The 11,492-nt window shown below is 42.5% G+C and overlaps 1 long non-coding RNA gene across 4 annotated transcripts; it reads left to right on the top strand.

Moving 5' to 3' along the window:
* The first annotated feature begins 772 nt into the window (after positions 1-772).
* LOC124698592 lies at positions 773-5,077 on the top strand. Of its 4 annotated transcripts, none has more exons than XR_007001016.1 (5): positions 773-848; positions 1,073-1,176; positions 1,976-2,038; positions 2,663-3,259; positions 4,244-5,077. It is a non-coding gene; the product is annotated as an uncharacterized LOC124698592 (long non-coding RNA). The 4 variants fall into 4 exon arrangements; XR_007001015.1 differs by having other exon boundaries at positions 1,976-2,775; positions 3,059-3,259; XR_007001017.1 differs by having other exon boundaries at positions 1,976-3,259; positions 4,244-4,666; positions 4,810-5,077.
* The last annotated feature ends 6,415 nt before the right edge of the window (positions 5,078-11,492 follow it).

Below are 11,492 nucleotides of genomic sequence, written 5' to 3'. Positions count from 1 at the left end.
CGCCCAGCCCCCCTGTTCGCTTCACCGGCCGCAGCACTCCGCCCGCTCCTGCCCGCTCCGCCGGCAGCCCCTGCTCTCACGCGTGCTCACCCGCCCCGAGCATCCTCGCCGCGCTGCTCGACCGCCTCTGCCCGAATTTAACCGGCGGCCAATTCCGGCGAGCACCGTTCGATTTTGCCTAATCTCCGATGGAATTACGTGGAAGTTCGCCGGAATTTGGCCGGACTCCGGCGAGTCTATCGGCCAAGTGCGTCGGCCCGAGATGAATTTTTCCATTGCTAGTGCTTTGACCGTATCCAGGTTGGCTTGCAAAAATGCCTTCGAAACCCCAACTATGGAGGTCGCGGGCTCGTAGCAAGATCGGCCTCCAAATAATTTACGGGTTTAACTGCTTTAGGGTGTCTATCTAGACTGGGGAAAAAGAACCCAAAATCCTCAAACCAGCCTGCAAATATCCGGGTTTGAACGATTTGACGGCTGTGCTAGAGATGCTCTATGTTCGGATCTGTTGTTGCCTTACCATGTCTTGCCGGCGCCGCGGCAGCAGGCCGCTTGACGATTCATGCCGTCTGCCAAGCTGGTGAAGCCCGACGCCAACGACGACACGAAGGTGGCCGACTGCGTCGGAATCCACCAGAGGAAGGGCGCCGACGACGTAAGGGGAGGCGAGAACGGCGCAACATCAGCGGCGAAGGAGGATTAATGCAGGTTCAGCTCGGTGGAGAAGGAGATGACCATGGAGGAGTGGAAGATGTACGTGTAAGCCATCACCTTGGGTTTGCTCATCGCGCTGCTTGCCTGCTGCTGGGGCTCAACATGTTCTGGAGCGCCATTGCCCCCGAGAGAAGGTAACGAACTGGTTATTGCTTTTCCTTCAGGCGTCTTCGGGTGTTTGTCTGGCTGCAGTTGAACCACATGTGTACTTTTGTGTGTTCCAAATTAGATTGGCCAGTATTTGAATGTAAACTTCATACCTATCCAAACTGTGCCATTTCCAGCCTATCTGGCACCGTTGTCCATAATGTTGAGCATGAGTTGAGTATAATGATGGATATTTTCTCCTTGAATGCAGATGAAAGGGCTGATTGTGGAGATGGACGAAGCATCCTTTTATGACATGGTCGAGTAGTATTGCGGCTACATAGCGAAACACCTGAAAACCTGCATAAAACAAAGGTATCGTTTGATGATTCGGAGATAGTTAATAAAGGATATCTGGAACAATTTCACAACCCTTAATAACTCTGTTTAGGATCATTTCTTCTCAATTTGTCATATGTATCACCCAATTAGTGCATTGCAGATACATGTTGTCAGTTCTCTTGTGTATGAGTTTTTTTACGAGGTTCTCCCATTATATTCTTGCTTAATTTATGATAATAGCTTGACTCTCTGAATCAATTTCTGCATAATGCATGCCATACTTAATATTTGTTATGATCACGTCTCTTCCAGATTGAAAGCCTGAAGTGAGGCAAATTCAGTCAATACAGCTAATAAACCAAGTTATTGTTAGCTATGCTCTGTAACTATATTTGGCTAATTGCATGGTGTTTCAAAATTTTGAGATGATATGAAAACTGCAAATCAGCATATACGCTTTTGGCAAAATTGTGTTGTTATGTATATTTCCCAATGCTTACCTCTATGTATAATCTGTATTTTCTTGTTGAACCTTACCTCATCAGGGACCCAACTTTCTTACTAGATGAGTTTTGTTCATGTTTTTCTATATCAGTTAAGTATGTATCTCTTACAGAAGCTATCTGGTATCACTGCACGACTTCGTCATGTAGTTGATCACTAATCTGCGATGCAATATTTACAGTGAATGCTTTGCCATGAAGCCTTGAAAGCCGTGTCAACTCTGATTTTAGCTGCTGCTATATATCCTGATTTACTTAAAATGCATGACCAAAGCCGTTCAACTCTGACTTTAGCTGCTGATAAACATTCTGATTTACTTGAACTACAGGGGCTAAAACATGTATTTACAGAGAGGTATGGAGCTCCCATCGAACCTTTTGAAAGCTCTGAGGTGCACACGATTCTTTTATTTTGTGCTTGAGTTGCTCTCTTTCGTTGCACCTATGTTGATTTACTTAACCATTACGAGGAGGTTACTGTGGAAAAATAAATTCAAAGTGAAATAAACAAAATAGTTCCTCTATGCATAGACCTAAAAGAAACTAAGAAGAAAGATGATGCTGAAACTCCAATTATTGTCATGTACACTAATGAGTACACTGAAAATCCGATTTAGATCGTTGTCTTTACCGATTGGCATGCTGATCTGGGTTTTAATTATCACTTCCCGTGAGTTTCTTTCTTTGCATGCTTGTGTTGCCTAGATGACCTTAGTTTTTATAAAGGGCCGAAATTTGAATGTCATTGGTTCATCAAGTGTAGTAAGAGACTGTGGCTTGAACAGAGATACATGTAAATTTTGTAGCTCTAGGCAATTCTTTTGGTCTGATTTATGGAATCACTCGGTCGTGTAGATTTGTTGTCATGTACCTGTTACTATTATACTTATGCACATCCACGTTCCAGTTAGTTTTCCACTTTAAGTTGTCAACGTGAAGTTAGTTTCTGCCTTTCAACTTTAATTCTCCAAGTGAATTATGTTACAGTAGAATTCTTAAATTGTTCACTTGTGTAGGTAATCACCCAATCAGATACATCCGCAATGACTTTTCTGTAGGCATTGGCAGTTTGCAGAGATAGGGGAGGAGGAAGGTCTAAAGGATTACTAGAAAGAGAACACTTTCACAGGTTCTTTATATACCTCACCGAGTCACCGTACAACCCTCCCACTTATCTATATTGTTCTTTGTACTGCAGTGAAAACCTTTCCTGTATGAGTTTACAAGATCATAATTACTACTGGCTATCATTAGTCACTTGCTTTACATCCTTGTTATTGTGAGACAACTCTCATGCGCTTTTTTATTTTTATTTTGCAATGCCACAGCTTTGCATTAAAGTTGTATATGGATAAATTCAAGTAAGACTTGGTTCCCTACTTACCCATTAACAAAGAGAAAGCACACAACAGGTACATGCCTCCAGAGCTATTTTCTAACATGGGGTCCCTGAAGTGCTCCGCTGCAATAACCTGCTCAGGCTATATGCGATGCATTATGTAAGTGTGGCAAGACTGAAGAGGTGTATCATCTGTTTATGGAAAATGTTGATCAAGGCCATATCAGCGATGCTATGACAGTTAGCATACTTGTCACTCACCTGACTAAGCATGGTAAGTGTTTCATCGGCTATTATACAATTAGCATACTTAAATTTTAGATGCTTATATCCCTGTACCCCTTTCAGCTTGTTCTCTTGTCGCTTGTTTGTTCATTTTCTGAAGATACACTTGAAACACATTAAATAAATTTCTGTTTAGCACTTCTAACCAAATTGCAATTAGTCATGATCCTTGTTAGAATTTGGGTAAAAGGGTACACTTAAGTTATGTCTTACATTTAGGTATGCTTTTATGACTGTAGTTGTGAGTACCACTATATATGATTGGGATCCGTCAAGATAAATGTGGTACTGATATACCCATCTTACAAATCCTATCCAATCAAGCTCTGCCATATAAAAAATACGTGAATATTGGTATTTTTAAATTTTTAAATTTTCGGATGCAGTAAAGCTCTGCTCATTGTATTAGATGATACATTGATACTGATGTACCTTTAAAATATTTTATTTTCTCATGTTCTGTTGTAAATCGTTGTTTGCATATCACTAAGCAATGTTGTGCAGTGCTTAGTTAGAACTTTCATCAATCATTAATTAGAAGCATTTTCCATGTCTTACTGTCTACATTTTGTTCCATATAGGTTCAGACGTGACAAAGAATCAGCATTTAAATTAACATTGAAATTTAGACAATGGTGTGTGCTACATATTGCTAAATATGTTCTCTCTTCAATGTTAAAAAATCGTGTGTGCTGCTATGTGGTTTAGATTATGCCAATCACATTCTTAAAATCCTTCTCTTAAACCTTCAGTTTACGGAAATTAAATTTTGGATTCCATGGCTGTGAAGAGTCTGCAATTATATGATATGATGTCCACATACAAATAAAACACCAACAAAGGCACACTATGCTGTAGTCAGATAATCTTATTTAGCTATCGATTTTGGGTAAGCTTATATTGTTTCATTGCAAGAAATAGTTTCCATCCGCATTTGAATATGCTTCTCAACATAATACTTGAATTAACGCAGGAAAAAGGTTACCCTTGAGGATGGGCTAGCAGCGGATGCCTTTCGAAATGCATCAAATTGGTTTGATCGATAACAGGCGTGTCATCTGATATTTACTTTACCTAGATGTATGGAGTGCCTTGGTATGATGTACTGTGGGGAGGCTTGGTATACTTACCCAAGTATTTCGGAATATTTTCTATCTGTTATTTGTTGTATTTTTTGGTAGATAGATATACATGGTACTTTTCTGTTCCGCAAAGGTCATGAAATGGATATAATCCAATTTCCGCTATTCCTCAACTCCTATTTTCTCTGTAGGGCACATTTCTTATATTTATTTGTTTTCTGCAAATTCAAGGTTCAAGAGATAGGGAAGCTCAGTTCTAAAATCTTTGAATAAGTTTACATCCCGGTTCTAGAGATCCGCAATTCGCAGAAATGGTTCGTGTATTGATTAGTTCCATAGGAAATAGATTGAATCATACTTGATGAGAAAGATAAAGCATCTTCTGGTACTTAATCCAAAATGCTAAATGTTCATGATAACCTTGACAATCACTTATCAGTGCATCTGATCTTTCCAGGTCATTGTAGGAAGACTGTCTTGGTTCACTAGAACCTCGAAGAACTGCAGCAGCACAGGATCAACCCTCTCTCTGTGTCAACATAGTGTGGAGCTGGCGTCCAAAAACAAGCAATAGAGAAGGCTAGAAGGTGAGAAAGCAGATTGTGCCACTTAGCGTGTGTAGGAAGTCCCCCGAAGGATCCCAGGTTGATGGTGCAGAAAATCAAAACAACCTCTAATGTCAGTAGAGAAATCCAAGAAGGATTAATCTAAAGAGTAGCAACAGAAGTGCCATCAGCCTGTCAGCAGCAATGCTTCCTCTTTGTTGTGTAAAGACTAATATATATTGGGACAATTATTGCTGAGCAAACGAAATAATAATTTTTCCCTGTTATCTTGTTAGTTATTTCCATAACACGGGTATAATTTTTCAGCACATGAATATCTTAGTTTTGTCGAATTTGGTTTCTTCTTTTAGAAATCAATTCACTTGATTGGATTTTAGAAACATGAATCATCAAGTACAAGCCATGCCACTATTACAATTCACAGGATAAAATGTCAATTGCCACCTGATTTTGTTTGTAACCGTTACTTATTATCGAAATAATATTTTTTAATCTTTGCCTTGCTTATGATATATTGTCATCTTGACAATATGTAGTCCGTTGCAAGCACGGGTACCTTTTTTTAAAAAACAAATTCTATTAAAGGACAACATGCCGCCTCATTCGGTACCCTGGAAGGAAAAGAGTGCGTCTGATACCTGTTGCCCGCCATCACAGAACAATTACATCGTTCACGAGCTTGCTAAGAATAAATCTAGGGGGCTCATCGACCCAAATACAAGAAATATCAGAACTAAAAGCTACTCTAGCAAGCACGGGTACCTAACTAGTACTCCCTCTGTTCCATTCTATAGTGCCTATAGTTTTTTGGTACGGAAATTAGCGCAACCGTATTTTTTTACTAGCTGAACGATTTGAGATCAACGTAAAAATTGGGAAATCCACATCTTCCTAACTTAACATAACAAATCTCACAAATCTCTCTTGTTGATTCTCCATATATGTGCAGACAAGTTCAACTAAGGAAAGTAAAATATTGCTGCCTAATTTTAAGAAATCGTTGGACCATGCATTAGGAATCATAATTAATTGTTTCCAATTTTTATATGGATTTTATCTCACACATGTTGTGTGGGAGCTAAACGGGGAAGGGGATAATTGAAAAAAAGCCAATCTACAACCTTATATTCTGAAACAAATGCCAAAAATCTATAGACACTATAGAAAGGAATGGAGGAAGTATCCTTTAATAACTGAACCTTGTGAAACCTTTGCATGATAATGATAACTTTCTAGTTTATTGATACATATTCTCACATATTTGGAATATATATGATATTATATCTATGTTTAACATTGATTTGATTTATGAGGATTTACCAATGATCCCCTTTAGGGTTATAATTGTGCAGGACAGAAAACCCTGTTTTGTGTAAAAAAAATTACCTTCGGACGTAAACGGAGTTAAATTAAGCTAAAACTTCGGGGATGCTAACATTTCACCAAAAGAAGTGAAGAACTTGGATCTCACGAGAAGGAACTGTAGGCCCAAAAGAGGGTAGGTGGCGCGCCAAGTAAGGGGGTAAGGGTAATACTTTTGGGCCTGTGTCGAGGAGCCAAAGGCATGCAAAACCGGCTTCGAGCTAGTGTTTGGTTTTTTTTTTATACATATATAGCCCGTTTATATGGACTGCTTTTGTAACAAGCACATTTATAAGGGCATATAATGTTCAAAAGTTTATAAATTACATGTTTTAAAACTTCCACCAGACGTTGCCGTGTTTTTTTTTTTTTGACAGGGAAACTGAAATCTATTAACCAGACGACGCAGCTAATTCGCTGGCCACCAAATCCGATACAATCGGAGGAGCAACATCAGCCCATCCGACACATTCATCTTCTGCCCTAAGACCATATTGAGCCAAAGTGTGAGCTATGCTGTTACATTTACGGGGGCAGAAAATAAAATCAAAGCTATCAAAAGCAGCAATGCAATTGCTTCTAGCTTCACGTAGAATAACTCCAATCGCCGAGAGCTCATGGCTGCTAGTATTTAGCGCTTGCACAAGCGTCAGCGAGTCTGATTCAAACACAACCCTGTGCAAACCAAGAGCTTCTGCTCCCTCAATTGCCGCAACGCAAGCTTCAGCTTCTGCTTGCAACGCATCGTGCAGGTGTCTCAGTTTTCCTGCTGCAGCTGCAACAAATTCTCCTCCATCCGTTCGCGCCACAAAGCCCCATGCTCCCGATGCAGTGGATTGGTGGAAAGCAGCATCGAAGTTTACCTTGGTTAAGTTCTCCTTCGGCCGCTCCCACCCTGACCTCGAGCATGCTTCATTGTTACTTATTGGCGTCTCGGACAAAACCCTCTTTACCCATGGAACAAACTCCATCACGTGCCTCTGAACGACATGACAGACCTGCTCTGTCGTCCTCTCCAACTCGCCTGCGTTGCACTTGTTCCTTGTCGTCCACCGAGTCCCAAAGCATAATCGGGACCAGGTTTTTGCGCTCCTCGGGCAACTCTAAAATTTGCTCCAACACTGCCATCGGCCCTTGTGTGTCTAGGAGGGAGAGGCGCACATCCTCGATCGAAGAGCCCGCCAAACCTGTCTAACCTTCTTACATTTTAGGAAAAGATGTCCTCCGTCCTCATCCATGCGGTAACACATAGGGCACCTCGTGTCAAGATCAATTTTCTTTCTTTGAATGTTCAAGCGAGTTGGAAGACTATTGCGAGCTAGTCTCCACAGAAAAATCTTGACCTTTCCCGGCAACTTTGTATTCCACAACTTCTTCCACAACGGATGTACAGCTTCGAGTTCATCCGACGAAGCAGCCATCCCTCCTTTTTTATTTGATTTCAAAAGCATGCCTAGGTGGTAGGCAGATTTAACGGAGAAAACACCCTTTTTATCAGGATGCCAAGCTACACCGTCCTCTCGTACCACTTCGAACTGGAATCTTCAGAATCTCCTGTACATCCTCATTGCAAAACAAACCTTGAAGCACATCCACATCCCATTGATTTGAAACCGGATTCGGAAGATCCGACACCTTTAGGTCCTCGTCTAGATCGTCGGGTGTTCTTGGTTTACGTGTTAGACCCCCGGGTATCCACGGATCACCCCACACATCAATCTGCTCCCCTGTCCCAACTCGCCATATCACGCCCTCCTTCGGCAGATCAAGGCCATGCAAGATACTTCGCCAACTATAGGAAATTCCCGCTCTTGGTGTTGCTTCCGAGAATCGAAGAGTCCGGAAAATACAACGCCTTTAGCACCACACAACATAAGGAATCAGGATTCTGCAGTAACCTCCAGCTCTGCCTTGCTAACATAGCTAAGTTAAACATATGTAGATCTCCGAAACCCATCCCACCGTCCTGCTTTGCCCGCGTCATAGTTTCCCAGCTCACCCAATGACACTTATTTTTGTCATCTTGCTGACTCCACCAATATCTGCGAGATCATAGTACTAATCTCATCACACAAAGCTTTTGTGAGATCAAAGCAAGACATCGCATAGGTAGGTATCGCTTGGGCTATTGCTTTAATCATGATTTCTTTGCCAGCTTTTGACGAAGTCTCTCCTTCCAACCTTGAATGCATTGCCAAATTTTCTCCTTTAGGTAAGCAAACTCTTTGGTTTTTGACACACCAAGATGAACTGGAAGGCCGAGGTAACGCTCATTTCTTGATTCTCTTTGAATTCCAAAAACGTTGAGAACAGCCTGTTTAGCCCCCTGAGATGTGCCTTTACTGAACATAGCCGAAGATTTTGTTGCATTGATCATCTGTCCCGAGTGGGCTTCATACAAGGCCAAAACTTGCTTCAGACTTTCAGCACTATTCACATTTGCCTTCATTATAATGAGAGAATCATCTGCATAGAAGAGATGGTTGATCGGTGGTGCACCATGACACAAGCGTACCCCTTCAATGTTTCCATCATCGTGTGCCTTATTCAGTAACACTGACAGACCTTCGAGCACATATAATGAAAAGATAAGGGGACAAAGGATCCCTTGGCGTAGTCCCCTCTCGAGCACAAACGGATTCATCAAGTTTCTGTTAACCTTGATGCGATATGAGACCGTCTTGACACACTTCATCACCAACTCGACCCACTGCGTTGCAAAACCCATTTTGATCATCATGCCTTCCAGAAAATCCCATTCTACCCTATCGTAAGCTTTGCTCATATCCGACTTTACTGCCACTAAGCCGTCACGCCCTCCTTTCTTGCGATGCATCATATGCGTGATCTCATATGCCAACAAGACATTATCTGTGATCATCCGTCCAGGCACAAATGCTGACTGTGTAGGAGATATTATGTGTGGTAAAATAACCTTCAGTCTGTTTGCAAGAACTTTTGAGATGATCTTGTATAGAACATTGCAAAGGCTAATTGGACGGAACTCTGTAATTCTTTCACGGAGAATTAACTTTAGGGATCAACACTATTGTTGTCACATTCCATCCCTGTGGCATTGATCCTCCATTCAAAACCTCAATAACTTCATCTTGAACTTTCGGTCCAATCATATGCCAAAACCTTTTGTAAAAAATTGCGGGCATACCATCCGGGCCTGGAGCCTTTAGATCGCCAATAGAATCAAGAGCACCCTTCACCTCCTCTTCGTAAACTCACGTGTTAAAGATGTGTTCATATCCTCGGACACCGAGTTGGGGACATGACATAAGAGATCGTCATTCATGGTACCTCGCAGAGGACGTGAACAAACTTTTGTAGTGGTTAGTGATATAGGATCCTATCTCTTCCTCCTTCTCCAAAACTCCTCCCTCCTCTCTCTTTAATTTTTTTATCCAATTTGTCTTTCTCCTTTCGGAGGCAACGGAATGGAAGTAGCTTGTATTGCGGTCGCCAAATTTCAACCAATTTGCATGTGCCCTCTGCTGCCAAAAGGTGTTATGTTGGTCCTCCAATCTACTAAGTTTGAAACGAAGAACCTGCTCTCGTGAAACATTTTGCTGAGTTATTGGACCCCATCTACATTGTTCCAGCGCCTTTTTTGCTTTCTTTATTCTATTTTTTAGCTCTCCCAAGACCTCCTTGTCCCAAAGCCATAACTTTGCCCCAACATGCTTCACCGCCTCTGCCACCGAGCACTCCCCTTCTTCAAATGCCGAGTTCCAAGCCTTTTCTACCACCTCGACACAGTCCTCCTCTTGTAACCACGCAGCCTCGAAACGGAATGAAGGCTCCTCCCCGGTACTGCGACTAGGCATCGCTTGTTCGTTTAACACTGCGGTGGCTGGCCGGTGGTCCGAGTGGCGATGATCCCCATTTATTATTTTGTACAAAGGGAACAAACACCTCCATTCCACATTCGCCACAGCACGATCAAGCCTTTCTCTTATATATCCCTCAGCTACATGCCAATTGTTTCTCCATGTGAAAACATCCCCAACAAAACCCAAATCATGTAAGTTAGTATCCTCCAAGGCCTTCCTAAACGCTTCCATGCATCCGGGGGGCCGAGGCAGCCCACCTTCCTTCTCGTGCTCAAAAAGGATCTCGTTAAAATCTCCCATGCATAGCCACGGCAAGTCAGATTGACCATGCAAAGTTCTAAGTAGCCTCCAAGTATTCTCCTTCAAACCTTGTTTTGATTCCCCATATATGCCCGTGAACCTCCACTTAGTACCATTTTGCTCGACAACATCAACATCAATGTGGTATCTTCCCTTCCAACGCAGCCTCACATCAACTCCATTGCGCCAAAAGAGAGCAAGCCCTCCACTTCTCCCCTTGCAATCCATCACAATCATGTTTGGCATGTTCAACATCCACCGGAATTTCTCCATTTCTTTCTCAATCAATTTTGTTTCCGACAGAAAAAGAATATCGGGTTCTTCCGCCTTCACGAGCTCCTGAAGGCCTTGAACCGCCGGCTGGTTCCCAAGCCCCCGGCAGATTCCGAGAAGAAATTTTCATTGATCCCCGCAGGGCTGTTCCGGCAGCCCCGCGATCTCATGTTTGTTTGTGTGAACAATAGTACACATTCTATCCCTCTGCTTGTTTGTGATGATATCTTCATCGATCTCTGTCACATCACCATTGTTGGCACGAGTTTGTACCAGCATCATGTTTGGAGCAACCACAGTCTTTTGATCTGCTCCCATGGTGTTTGCACGATACTTGCTTCTCAATAGAGTACTGTACTGTGCGCCTTTGAAGAGAGCAGGTAGAGGCGGGAGGAAACGGCCATCCGTAGGCTGAAGAAGGTCTGTGCTGTTCCTAATCCATGGCCACTTCAAAGTTTCAAAACAGATACTGTCATTGGCATGTCCCGTGGAGATAAACAGAACCCAATTGATCCATAGCGTAGACCGAGTTTTATGTCTCTTCTCCAAGTTGAGGAGAACGAATAGCCCTTTCCTTTTCACTATCTCCACAACGTGGTCAGCAGGTCGTGGCTCCCAGGCTACGATCACCTTCTCTGATCCTTTCTCTATAACAACATGAGAGAACTTTAAATCCTTACCTTGCTCGGCTCCGCAAAAAACCGGTGACCTCCTGGGCTGGGGCTCCGTTCCGTATTCCGTCGTGATGGCTACGATCGGCCGGGCGTCCGCCTGAGAGTCCATCGGAACACCATGGG

The sequence above is a fragment of the Lolium rigidum genome, chromosome 3 (assembly GCF_022539505.1).
Source record: "Lolium rigidum isolate FL_2022 chromosome 3, APGP_CSIRO_Lrig_0.1, whole genome shotgun sequence".
In the NCBI taxonomy this organism is placed as follows: Eukaryota; Viridiplantae; Streptophyta; class Magnoliopsida; order Poales; family Poaceae; genus Lolium; species Lolium rigidum.
The sequence above is the reverse complement of the archived record's forward strand: the minus strand, read 5'-3'. Positions and strand labels throughout refer to the sequence as shown.